This window comes from Protopterus annectens, chromosome 13.part0 (genome assembly GCF_019279795.1).
Source record: "Protopterus annectens isolate FY-2018-M chromosome 13.part0, PAN1.0, whole genome shotgun sequence".
Classification (NCBI taxonomy): Eukaryota; Metazoa; Chordata; order Ceratodontiformes; family Protopteridae; genus Protopterus; species Protopterus annectens.
In genome coordinates, this window is record NC_056747.1 from 397,202,394 (window position 1) to 397,216,411 (window position 14,018).

A 14,018-nucleotide genomic window follows, 5' to 3' on the forward strand; every position below is an offset into this window, starting at 1 on the left:
CACTAGATGACCAAGGCAGTCTCCTATGGACCACTGGTTTGGGGGGCTGCCACAAACTTAAATTTCTTCTTTAAGAATGCATACAGAGTGCCCTTAGTAGTATCTGTGTGTGTGTCTTTAGTACAAGGTACACACATTTAAACAGGAACTGAGTGGAGCACACAATTTTTTGAAACAAGCAGCATGAAGAGGAAGAGAAAGAGCACCATAGAGCATGGATTTTCTGGACAAACATTCTGAGGTTAGTGGAGAACTAAGAAGTAAGTGTGTGTGTGTGTGTGTGTGTGTGTGTGTGTGTGTGTGTGTGTGTGTGTGTGTGTGTTAGTTAGTCAATTTAACCAGGCTCAAGCTCAAACACTGCACCTTAGTTACAAGAGACAAGAGCCTAAATCCTCTACACCAACTACTAGACTATTAGTTTCAGTGCATTTTCAAGGAACTGTGATGTGAACTTCAGTACACTTTCAAGGAATTGTGAACTTCAAGGAAAGAAAGTTTACTGCTACTCATGCTTAGTCTGTTTTCAATGTGCAGTGGTTTCGTCATTACTGTTTGTGCGAGGAATATGAAAGCAGTGTTAATAGCGCAACAGGTAGCATACTTGCTTTATGAAGCAGCTGTCTGTGGGTTCTACTCCCACACCCTGTAGATGAATTGTTGATACTGTGTTATAATTTAAGGGGGTCTAGATTAGAACAATAAAGTTTTAGAACTTCGAATGTTCTAATATCGACACCTACTAACCGAAAACCAAATAAGACCGAAAATTTAGAACATCGAATTTTTTCCTAGGGAAAAAATTTGCTGTTCCAAAACACATACACACAACAAGAACACACCAAACAAACAGCAATCCACACACATACACCTAAAATCTTACATCTGAACCTACACTAAACTGTACATACACCACTATCTACCCACTTACCTTAACCCAAACCCTAACCCTAAGATTCGTCACTAACGCACACACACCTCACCCGCACCTTAACCCTAACTCACCTATCCCACCCTAACCCTCACGTCCACACATTTGCACACTTACCCGACCCACGCCCTAACCCTAACTCACCTATCCCACCCTAACCCTCACGTCCACACAATCGCACACTTACCTGAACCCGACCGTAACGTCCCACCGCAGAGCTGAAAATAGCGAAGCGACAGGAATGGATAATCGAATTCTTTCCCTAGTAAAGAATTTGGTTTTCTAAAACTTCACTATTTTCAGCTTTCGCTTATTAGGTGTCGATATTAGAACATTCAAAGTTCTGAAACTTCAATGTTCTAATATAGACCCCTTTAAGGGTGAGGTGTGGAAGTCCTGAGTGTGCTGTCCTTTGGATGAGATGCCTTGTAACTATGAACCTGTTGTTGGTTTGCCACCCATTTTCTATTGCAATATTAGCAGCTTACCAATTTTTTTTTATGTAACATAGGCAATTTGATCTTCAAGGGCAGCGGGCACTGAATTTGTAGATGATGAAACACTGAATTGTAAAGTTGTTTGCTAATAGCAGCCTTGTCATTAGTTACAGATCTCTTTAATGTGGAATTATTCAGATGACTTTACGTCTGCAGAGATTGTGCATATTGACTGATATTGGTGGATTGCAATGACAGACGTCTGAGGGGTCTTTTATGGTTGAAATGTTCTGAAATGTGTAGTTTTTGTCATTATTGGTTCATACGTTTTGTTATACTGCTTGCTGGAAAAATGTTAAAAACTACAAATTTAAAACACACTTTAACAAGTGGTACTGTATTATACAAAGAATATAATTCAATATAATCAGGGAGATAAATAAAAGAACACATGCATGTGTGCATGGTCCTGACTGTGTGCAAGGGGCTTGTGGTTTGAAAACAGCCCAAAGGTAAACTTAACCCACCACAGGCCAGATGCATTTTCTTTGAATGTGGATTTCAAGGACAGAGAAGTTTATTGTTAATGGTGTCTGTTTTTGAGACTGTATTGCTTTGTTTAGCAAATGTCTCATAGTGTTGTGCTATGAAATTTAAAATAAAGGCTTTAAATTATATCCAAATATCTGTAATAATTGTGGAAATAAAGAAAAAATAGTATGAACACTGACATGCTTGAATAATGTTTATAGTAAGGAAAATTAGCCAAGTAATGGGACACTGGAGGGCTGCTGTGGGGAGGTGGGGGGGCTAGGGGGACTGCTGGAGGACTCTGATTTATTACCTTGCCAAGATGTATTTGACTATGATCTGACTCTGCATAACCCCAAAGAAAAAAAGGGAATATCAGTAAGTTTTCTTGTCAAAACTTCCAAATGAACATTTTTATTTAAAAGGCCTTACTGGTCTAGTCAATGTAAAAACAGAAGCATTTACAAAATTTATAATTAGAAAAAACAGTCAACACAGCATAAAAACATTATTCAAGCACTGACAGAAAAGGCAAAGGGAGGAAATACAATCCAAAATAAGTTTCTTATCTGAACTCTGGAGCTAATGTCTTCTTTTTTTAATATCTCCAAGTCTTTTGGGTTTCTAATACCATGATGGGAATAGACCCCATTCCAAATTCAAAGTATGATTAACATTCATGAAATTGGTATTGTTTCAATCTTTGATGTTAGCCAAGACGTGCTATTCACAGCACCCACAATGTGCCCAGGAATGACTCCTCCTGCAGTTCGTACAGAGTTGCATGTATCGGTAGCATATCTTAGTATGATTGTAAATTATTTTTTATAAGACCTATTGCTCCTATTACTATTGGAACTGTCTGGGTATTTTTCTTCCACATTGTCCTCATTTCTGCCTGCAAATCCTGGTATTTTACAACTCTGTCTCTCTCTGTATGTGAGACACTGTAGTTACTGGTTGTAACAATTTCAGTGATCAATGCTACTTTTGTGTTCTTTTCGTGGACTGCTATATCTAGTTTTCTCGCATTATTTTTTGAATTGTTAGTAATGGATGATCCCAAGTGATATCAACTTCAGCATTTTCTGTAATGCTTTGTGGCTCATGTTTCCAGTGTTTTTCAGCTACTTCAGTATTATAATGTTTGCACAATCCCCAATGCAACAGTCTTGCCACATTATTATGCCTTTCAGTATACAGTCCTAATGGCACAACCAACAACAAAATGTGGGACTGTTTCCAATTCTGTTTTGCAAAACCTACATTTATCTGTTTCCCCCACATGATCGATGGCCTTTGTAAACCAACATGTATGTAGTCCACCATCTTGGGTTCATAGGTAGGTACTAGGCTATTGGCCCTAGGGCCTAAACAAGCCAAGCCAAAAATGTACCCTGGCTTTCGCCACCCAAGAAAATTATTTTCCTGTGCCCCTATCAAGCAGAACCACAGAAGTGATCCCCAGGGTGAATTTCCTATTACCCATCCAATCATCAAGATTTTTCTTGAAGAGTGCTAATGAGGAGCTCTGTTTGACATTGATAGGTAGTTTGTTCCAGAGTATGGGATGTCTCTGGGACAGGAATCTATCCCTCCAGCATTTTCTGTTTATTGTGGTGACAAGGTTTAGGTCCCTAGAGCATGTAGCTCGGAGGGATTGGGATTTCTTTAAGTGGAGCATGTCCAACAGCTCTGGGTTTGACATAGCTTTGTATGTCAGGCAGTGATCGCCTCTGAGTAGGCGATATGTGACGGAGTAATGCTGGAGTTTTTTGAGACAGCCTGCGTAAGGCATCTGTTTGAGGCCAGTAATCCTCTTTGTGAGGTATTTTTGCGGCCTTTCCAGCTGTTGTAGATGCCTTGTGAGGTACATACCAAAAGGGGTGTTGTACTCTATAATGGGTCTAATGAGTGATGAGTAGAGGGGAACAATGACCTCTTTTTTTCTGGGTGAGAAACCTTTTGTGATGAGGTGTGCAACGTAGAAAGATTTCCTGACCACTTTGGCAATGTGATTATCAAAGGAGAGACTACTGTCCACCTGTGTCCCAAGGTCTTTTATCACACTTTTAGTGTTAAGTAGACTACCGCCTATGTGGTAGTTCATGGGTACAGAATTTTTACCAAATGGGATGACAATGCACTTTTTGGCATTGAGCTTGAGACCATGTCTTTGACACCAGGCGTCTGTCTCAGTGAGGCCCTTTTGTAGGATGTCCACATCATTAGGAGTTTCAGTTATGGCTCCTAGTTTGCAGTCATCTGCGAATTTAGTTAGCCAAAGACCTTCTGTGTTAGCCTGTACTTCAGAGAAGTAGATACCAAACAGGAGAGGACCCAGGACTGAACCCTGTGTTACTCCACTTGTCACTGGTCTGAAGTCTGATTTGGAGTCTGCTACTTTCACAGTGTGGGTTCTTTCAGTAAGCCAGTTGGCAACCCATCTTTTGACATAGGGATTTATACCTAGTTTAGTGAGTTTATCTATAATTCCAGAGTGGGGGATGGTGTTGAACGCCTTGGCGAGATCTAGATAGGCTGTGTGAACCACCTTACCCTCATCTATGGCTTTGGTGACTACTTCAAAGAAGTCTATCAGGTTTAGGAGACATGATCTGCCTTTTACAAACCCAAACTGTGTGGGGTCCAGGGTTTGGAGATCTCCAATGTCCTTGTTTATGAGTTCCATGATGATACGTTCCATGGCCTTGCAGATGAGGCTTGTCAGGCTAATAGGGCGGTAGTTCCCAGGGTATGTTGTGGTCCCCCCTTTGTGGAGTGGGATAACTGTTGCGGTGCACCATTCAATGGGCACAAAGCCTGAGGTGAGGGTATGATTGAACATGGTACTTAGGTGGGGTGCCAGTTCATTCTGTAGTTCATGTAGAAGGCAGCCTGGGATGTTGTCAGGTCCCATGAATGCTGTGTGCTTGGCTTTGGAGAGTGAAGTTTTTTCCTGTGCAGCCGTGATTACTGGAACTTTACATTCTTCCGGTATAAAGATGGGCCCTTTAGGGGGTGAGAGGGGGGTAAAGTTAGCACTGAACCTATCTGCCAGGATGTTGGCAATATCAGTTGGTTCTGTACATTTAGTGTCATTGTGCTGTAACTCAAAGCAGATCTGAGTGTTGCCATTGAGATTCTTGACATAGCTATAGAATGCTTTGTGGTTGTCTTTAGAGTCAGTGGTGATCTTGTTTTCATAACTAGCTTTGGAGGATTTTATGAGGGATCTCAGCTTCTTACTGAGGCTGACCAGGGAGTTCCTCCAATCGTAGGATTTTACTCTTTTTTGCAACAGTTTCTTTCTTCTGTTGTAGAATTTGTTTATGGCAGAAGACCACCAGATTGGCTTCCTTTTTTGAGGGATAGCATCTTGGTTCTGTTAGGGATAGCATGATCCATGCACTCGTGTAAGTGCTTATAAAGTGCATTTGTGTAGGATTCAGCAGTCGTACCTCTATTGTCCATCTGCATGGGTGTCATGAAGTTTGCCACTTCTGTTTTAAGAAGCGTGAAGTTGGCTTTGGAGACATTTTTTACGGTTATTTTCCTAATGGGGGGTGGGAGTGGGATGTGGATGTCTAGGGTGATTAGCTTGTGGTCGGATCTGACCAACGAGGAGCTGACCTCTGGTGTGGAACACCGGTCACCCATGTTGGTGATGACCAGGTCTAGGATATTGCTGCCTCTGGTGGGGGTGTGGATAAGTTGATCCAAAGCATTGGAATTGATGATTTCCAGAAAATGTAGAGCAAAAGAGTTGGTACATGACTAGTTTTCCCAGTTAATGGTAGGGTAGTTGAAATCACCCATTATTAGAGTGTTCGGTTGTACCTTAATATTTTCCAGTGTATCAAGAAAAAAGGAGTGGGAATCCTGGGGCATGGTGGGGGGTCTGTAGCAAGCTACAATCTGGATTGCGGTTTTTCCCAGAGTTAGTTGAACTTGGATAATCTTGGATGCATTATGCTGAGCAACTAGCTCGGAGGTGTGGATATCCTTAATGAATATGGACACGCCCCACCTTTAGTGTTTCGGTCAGGGTTTGGTGGCCGAAAGGTGTGGTATGAATTATAGCCTGGTAATGCAGGGGTGCTCTCTGGAGCTTTGAACCAGGTCTCTGTCACTGTACAGATGTCAATGTTCTACATTTTAAGGAGTGCCTCGAGTGAGTGCATTTTGAGGTTTAGACTTCTAGCATTGAGTAGCATTACCCTCAGATTTTGCTTGTTTGTGCCTGTTACGGTGGTGAATTTGTCATTTGAATCTTGCCTAAAAAAGGCACTATAGGGGTGGCAAGAGCCTTTGCCAGTATCCGGAATCCCAAGGGCGACAGGTGCAGGTCATCTCTGGCAAAGCAGCATGGTCTGTCGATCATGTCATCCCAGGCAGACAGATACTGGATTCCGTTAGAATGACACCAGAAGCTTAGTCAATTGTTAAAGTCAATCATTTTGTCCTTGTACTGTGGTGTCATTCTGGGTGATGGCAGGATGCTACACAGGGCTAGGGTCATACCGGCCTGGGCTACAAGATCAGAGAGCTCCGCCATGTCTCTTTTCATGTAGTCCAGGGAGGTACATCTCAGGTCATTCACACAAACATGGACAATGACAGAGTCATATTTGTACTTGTTGTGGAGGGACCTGAGTGCATGCGTTATGTGGCGGATCCTGGCACCTGACAGGCAGCTGACAGTAACTTTTTCCTTGTTTAGCCTGGTGAGTGGAACATCAGTGTGCCTGACTATAGAGACACCTATGACTAGAGTGTTGGGTACGTTATGCCTTATGGGCTGTAGTTGAGTGGCACACTGAGTATGTGGGCTATGTGTCATTTGGGTTGTGTTGGGGGGTGGAGGGTGCTTGCATTTCTGCTTTGGAGGTCTCTGTTGTTTGGGCAAATTAGTACTGAGAGCCTCCGTGAATGTAGGTGTGTGTTTTGTGGTTCTGTGTGTGTGTTTTGGTGGTGTAGGTTTTGAGGGACTATGTGATGAGGGTGGTGCGGTGCAAGTGTTTACCTTCTCCTCTTGACTGTCTAGGTCAGTCTTTGGTAAAGAGAGCTTTGCTTCCAGTTTGGCTATATAAGTGCATCTCTCACAGGTCGTAGTGTTGGGTGGTAGGAGGAGAAGGTTGTCTGTGTACATGAGGCAATTGCTGCATTGTCCCAAGATGCCCAGATTCATCAGGTAGACAGGAGAAAACACCGGGAGCTGACCTTTAGACATGCCTGAATAGGTGCTTATTTATTAAGTACTACAAACTGTTTTCCTCTAGACAAGTGAGGAAAGTTGAGTGCTGTAGTAATTTGTACCTTATTTAGTGCTTACAATGAGTTCTGAACAAGTGCTGAGATCAAAGAAACAGATGAGTGCTAAAATTAAAAAGGTGGCTAGTTGCAAGGGAAAGTTTGAAAAACAGACCTTATGGTGCCAGGAATAGTTTAACCCCAGTTAAGGGGGGGGGGGCTTATGAGCTCAAAAACAGTCCTGGACACAGCAAATCCGTATGTGACCTGCCACAGGAAAGGGAGGAAGCAAGCTTAGAATTTTTTTTCCCAGTAAAGTGGAAATGGAGAAAGCTGGAACAGACTTTAATTCAACGTTAAGAATCTGAGTGGGTTGGCCTTGACAAATGTTCTCTATTAGATTGAGTGAACTAATGACACCAGACTGGGAGAAGTGTCACAGATCAAATATACAGTATGGGCTGGCAACTGCAAAACCACCAAGTATAAGAACACACAACACTAGGGTGGGTGGGAGGGAAAAAATTACAGTTCCTAGCTGTAGCCACTAAATGAAAGTTTTAAACAGATCAAGGAGCAGACTTGAGAATGCTTTTAACAGACAAAAATGCACAGAAAAGTTCAGATAGAGCACTCACAAACAGAAAATACAACTCTCAGTATGAAAAAGCAGTTTACAGTTAAGTAATGTTAAAACAGTTTAAAACAGTACATAAATGCAGTGAAACAATAAAAAAGCTATATAACAGTGCAGAAATATAGTAGATGAACTGTATAGCACAATTACAAGCATTTTAGAAGTGCATTTCAGTGAAATAAGTGTAAGAAATAACTTAGCCTGCTCTTGGAATCTTTTGCCAATATTAACCTTTCATCTTTTGTTTTAAATTCACCTCTCCTTAACCATTCCTACACTCGATCCTGATCAACATGAGGTTCTTCCAATAGTTTTCTATACTTGCAACTATACTTATGTATTTTCCACATTTCTTGCCCTCTCATTAGATCCTTCACCTTATGTTCTTTCTTTTGTTTTTTGACACATTAAGTTACTGCCTGATTTTTATCGACTTCTGGTTTGATTTCCATTCTTGCTTGATTCCAATATGCTTCTGCTAAACTAAGCAGGAAAGTAATCTTAGTCTTATTCTCCTCATGTTTCAAAACTTTCACTACATTTGGGTTTTGTGACATCAGCAGATATGCATGGAGTCCCATGATTGCAGATCTATACATGTAATCAGTTTTGAGGAGGCCCATACCTCCTTCAGAATGGGGAATATATAGTCTTGGTATACACTAATTTTTTTTATAAATCATTTGATGAGCTTGAAGCATCCTTCTTGTGTTCCTGTCCAAGCTATTGCAGAAAGCTTTTGGGCCTACATCCTTTCTCAATGCTGATACAAATACACATCAGTTAGCTCAGTTTAAATAGGAGCATAAAACATCATATGACTACAGCTGGTAAATCACAAGTGTCACTTAAAATAACATATACCTATTAAAACAAAATAAACCTTATTTAAAAACATTAAAAAAACACTTTAAAAAAATCAAAGTTTACTTTGTTGCCGTTTCCCTAGCACAGGCTTAAGAGTGACAGCAGTGTTGAGGCCAGATTCAAGATCAGATCCTAGCCTCAATATCCAACCATATTCCTTATTTTCTAAGAAATTATTTATATCACCCCCCCCCCCCGTGTCCTTAAAGGCCATCTCTATAACCCTAAACTTAAAGTTATGACTGGCATTTGTACACATAATGTGTCTACTTAACGCATTCTTGTCATTATTTCTCCTTATATCCGATTTTTGTTCTATAATGCATTCCTTAAGTTTTCTTGTGGTCTTGCCCACAGGTTGCTAAGTAAACTGCATTCATACTATTACAATTTGCTGTCAGATTAAATATGTAACATTTGTCTGTCAAGTGATGTATAAAAGAGTCACTATCCTTCCCAAATATATCACTGCAACAAGTACAACTCATACAACTAAAAGTACCTGTTCTCATTTCTGACCGTCTCTTAGATATGGGTTTAAAATCTTTATAACATAATTAACTTTTCAAATTTCTCATATTCTTATAGGAGAAATATGGTTTCATATCTAAGATATTTCTAAGTTCAGGTGAAGCTATTACAATCAGCCAGTTTTTTTCTATAATCTTTCTAACTGCTTGTGTCCTAACATTATAGGTTGTAACATACCTAACCTTATCTTTACCTGGCATATATTTTTTCAGTGGACTAGTCTGTTGTTGAATAGTACTAAAGATTGGCCTCAAGGATGTAATTCTATCTTTCTTTACTTCTTCACTTCTTTGTAAAACTTGTCCTTTATCATACCCATTATCCAGAAAATCTGTCTTCATATCGTCTAACCGTTTAAAGAATATGGATTCTTCTGTATTTAATCTACTAACACTACTAAATTATGCCCTCATCATTCCCTTAAATACATGGGGGGGGGGGGTGCATACTGTGTCTATGTATATATCTCCTAGTATGTACTTCCTTCTTATGGCTGCTGGTTTCTATAATGCCCTGTTTCATTTCTAGGTGGACATCAAAGAATGTAACACTACTCCTAGAGGATTCCACTTTAAATCGTAGAAATTCCTTCATGTTATTCAAGTAGTTTACATAACTGTGCAAGTCTTCATCTGTCCCTTTCCAAATAATAAAACAGTCATCCACAAAATGCTGATATAAACATACCTTCTTGTTAAGAAAGCTTCTTGCATAATAGGAGCAATACACAATTTATTTATTGTCCTCAATAGTCCACTCTATCATCTTTATGGCTGTTTTTTGGTCTGTCAGTTTTTGTGATTTTTCTGGACTGCTACTTCCTTCTACAAAGGGTGGGGGGCATCCTTCCCTTGGGCCTGGCCTAGCCTCACTGTGGAAATATCTCCATGTCTTGAGGATTCTACACTTTCTTTTTTTCCTGCCCTGGCACCAGTGTGTCTACCAGGACTGGGCCACTTTTTATCATGAGTCTTGTGCACCCAACTATTCATTTTTAACCTACTTCTGCCCATGACATATACAATATAAATTACAGTCTATATATCAGTGTCGTCTTGATGAGATTTTATGAAAAATAGGATCCACCTTGTGAAGGTTCTCACTAAGACTTGAGGATGAATTAAATGCAGAAATACTACTCTCCTTTGCTTGCTGATCTGTCTCTCCATTCAGACCCCAGTTTGACAGAAGCAATATCCCAGGAGATCTTTCTCTGACTGTAGCACAAGAAAAGTGAAAGGGTCTTATCTCTGAGTGTAAAGGGTCATCCTGTTTATGCCTTGTGATTAGTTCTTGACCATCACATCCAGATAGTGGGAGGAATTATGAGTTTTGACAAACTTCCAGGGGGAGGGTAACAGAGCACTACAACCTGTATGGCAGTAACGCATTGTGTTCACTGATCAATGAGTTTGGGGACAGGATGGGGTACATTGAGATGCATAGTCTACTAGCTTAGACAAAGTGGAAAATAATTTCTAACCCAAGGAGTTGTCACCACTTAGTCCTGCATCATTAACTGCAGGCAGTGCTGGGCAGTGAAACACCTCAACCAGACACTGTAGCATACCTTCCAAAGTGGGCATCATACTTCCTGTCAAGAATCTCTCTCTCCCAAGCTCTGCTAGTACATGATGGGTGACACCATCGACTCCACAGGCACTGCTTCTTGTGGAATCCAATCCACCATGGCCTGGGGCAGTGCTGGGGCAGACTCAAGTGGTGCAGGCAGGGCAGAAGGATGGAGGCATCCCTGGCAGACTGTGACCCAAATATGCTGGCTGCCTGTTATGGCACTGCCATTGCCACCTGTGAGGGAAAACAGGCAATGCCTGAGTGGTTGGTAAGGGGTCTGTGTTGCTCCATATAGTAGTAACTAATATGGAGAAAATCAGAATAAAAATTAAAAAAAAGACAGAGATAAATATGATGGCAGATGAAAAAAACACAGTAGTGAAAACTATGTTCCTAAGTATTATTTTTTTCTAGACATACTTTAAAGAGATGGAGAATTATAAGCAAACATAAGACACATTCATTATACGATCTAAATTACTTCTGTTTACTACTGTGCTACTTTAAGAAATATAAACAAAATACATGTAAGCCAGTAACACATTATAATAATGCAGTTATGGATTAGACTGAACTGAGCCACCAACCATCATAACAGCTAACGCGAAGATCCACTTCTCCACGTATGCAGAAAATGGCATTATAACACAATTATTTTTCATTTTTGCACAACATTGTTAATTACTGTGCATAATGACATTGTTTACTTTATTTTTACTCCATCACTGGAAGCTGACATTGTAATGGTTATCATTTGACAACCTAACAGTGTATAACAAATAATGGACAAATAGTGTATAGGAACAGACATAGAGCAATGATTTCATGGCATTCTTATATCCTGCATTTGGTAATTATAAAATTCAGTCAATGACTTATAAAACATTTCCATCATAGCACAGCACACTTTATTTTAATCTGTTCACCATTCATGTTAACAGCTGTCTTACTTGCAGTAACAGGACATTTAAAAATAGACACTATTAACATCAAAGCCCTGTTTTGGTGTAGTAGTGGGGATTGAACTTACAAGCATCACTGCACTTTCACAGCATTGGCATTGCTGATGGTATGATGCAGAATCAATAATCTTTGCACAGTCATTCTAATTACAATACTGACTGCCAGTAAGGGCAGATGTTGTCATGGTATATAAATGTACTTTTATCAGTTTTGCAATTGTTACCTGTTACTATGTGAACATAGACATGATTCAGAAAATTGACCTGTATGCACCCCAACTCTCTTTTAGGAGTTTCAGCCATTCTCTGTGCATCTCCTGATTTCTTTTTGATCTGTCCAGGAGCTGCAAAGACATAGACAGCATAATAAAAACAGGCGATTTATGTTACACTTACAGTGGTGAGGTAATGACCACAGTGTGCCAGGCAATATCAGGTAGTATACATAGGTGATTTATGTTACACTTACAGTGGGGAGGTAATGACCACAGTGTGCCAGGCAATATCAGGTAACATACATAGGCGATTTATGTTACACTTACAGTGGGGAGGTAATGACCACAGTGTGCCAGGCAATATCAGGTAGTATACATAGGTGATTTATGTTACACTTACAGTGGGGAGGTAATGACCACAGTGTGCCAGGCAATATCAGGTAGCATACACAGATGATTTATGTTACACTAACAGTGGGGAGGTAATGACCACAGTGTGCCAGGCAATATCAGGTAGCATACATAGGTGATTTATGTTACACTTACAGTGGGGAGGTAATGACCACAGTGTGCCAGGCAATATCAGGTAGCATACATAGGTGATTTGTGTTACACTTACAGTGGGGCGGTAATGACCACAGTGTGCCAGGCAATATCAGGTAGCATACATAGGTGATTTATGTTACACTTACAGTGGGGAGGTAATGACCACAGTGTGCCAGGCAATGTCAGGTAGCATACATAGGTGATTTATGTTACACTTAGAGTGGGGAGGTAATGACTATGCTCAAGCTTCAACTTCCCTTAAGCCAAGGAGGTCATTCCTTTGGCACTTAATGTCACTATAATGGTGATGGCACTGTTCGCCCATGTGTAGGATGCCAAGTTGCACCGGTGACAGCCTTAGCCAAATTATTCCAGGTCTCGGCCTTGCACTAAGACCCAGTATAGTCCCCTTGCAGGAGGGCTGCAATGTTTCTGGAGGGGTTGCACAAAGATCTTTGTCTCCTGCTCACACTATTTCTGTGCTCTAAATGGAGCATTACTTTCCCATTCACCAGTCATGAGTCACGCCTCCCAAGATGTCAGGGAAAAATGGCACTGATTTTGCACCCAAAAACATATTTTGCATTTCACAGCCTTCATAAAATTATGCTAAATAGGGAGAATTGCATTAGTAGGATAGATGGACAATAAAAAATGGTGTATTTACTGTGCTGTTCTGTCTCTAGTAACACTTTAAGGTGTGAAACTTGGCTGTCCTACTTCCATCGGTTTGTTGCTCAGATTACACACTCAGAGACTCCAAATTAATGTGGATATTAATTACATATCAATTGCATTTATATCAATAATTGTATGTCCAATGGCATGTGCACCTGATATGACTGATAAAAAAATGGCTTTGCGTAGTCATCACAACCATTGTATTTACACTGCAACAAAATTACACATTAGGGAATTTGAATCCCTGACTGCCTCCTTCTTACACTCTAGATACAACATAGACTTTGACTAAAGTTATCAGTCAGCATCCATTTGCAGGGTTTTTGCCAATAGTAAGGAAAATGCATAATGAGCAATGTTCAAAAGACTGCACGCATTAGGGGATACAAACTCTCAATAAAATTATACATCATAAGTGCAGTACAATGACACATGGACAGGGTTAGAGTACATTTCATTATGTCATCCTTTGGTTATATCATCATTGCTTCATGTCTGAATGGTCAACAAATTAGTAGAGCAGATGACAGTTTTCTCTGCAGTTTTTCATGAGACATCATTCAGCCTTACAACTTGTCTGTCACTGTTGCTCTACCCCAGATATTGCACAGCCTGAGAAGCATAAATGTTCATATAATAAGCTGTAAGTCCTGTGTGTGTGTTGTGCTGATTGCGAGTTTGCAACAAGTAAACACCACTAAGCAGGGCATTAAAGCATGCCACGTGTATTTCATAGAACTGGTATCAATTTTACACATTTCAGGTTATGACAGCAGTGAACATTACTATAAACAATTCAAATGACAGGATTCAGACCCATGCAAAGCTCAGTTACAGCATAACAAATATAGATAT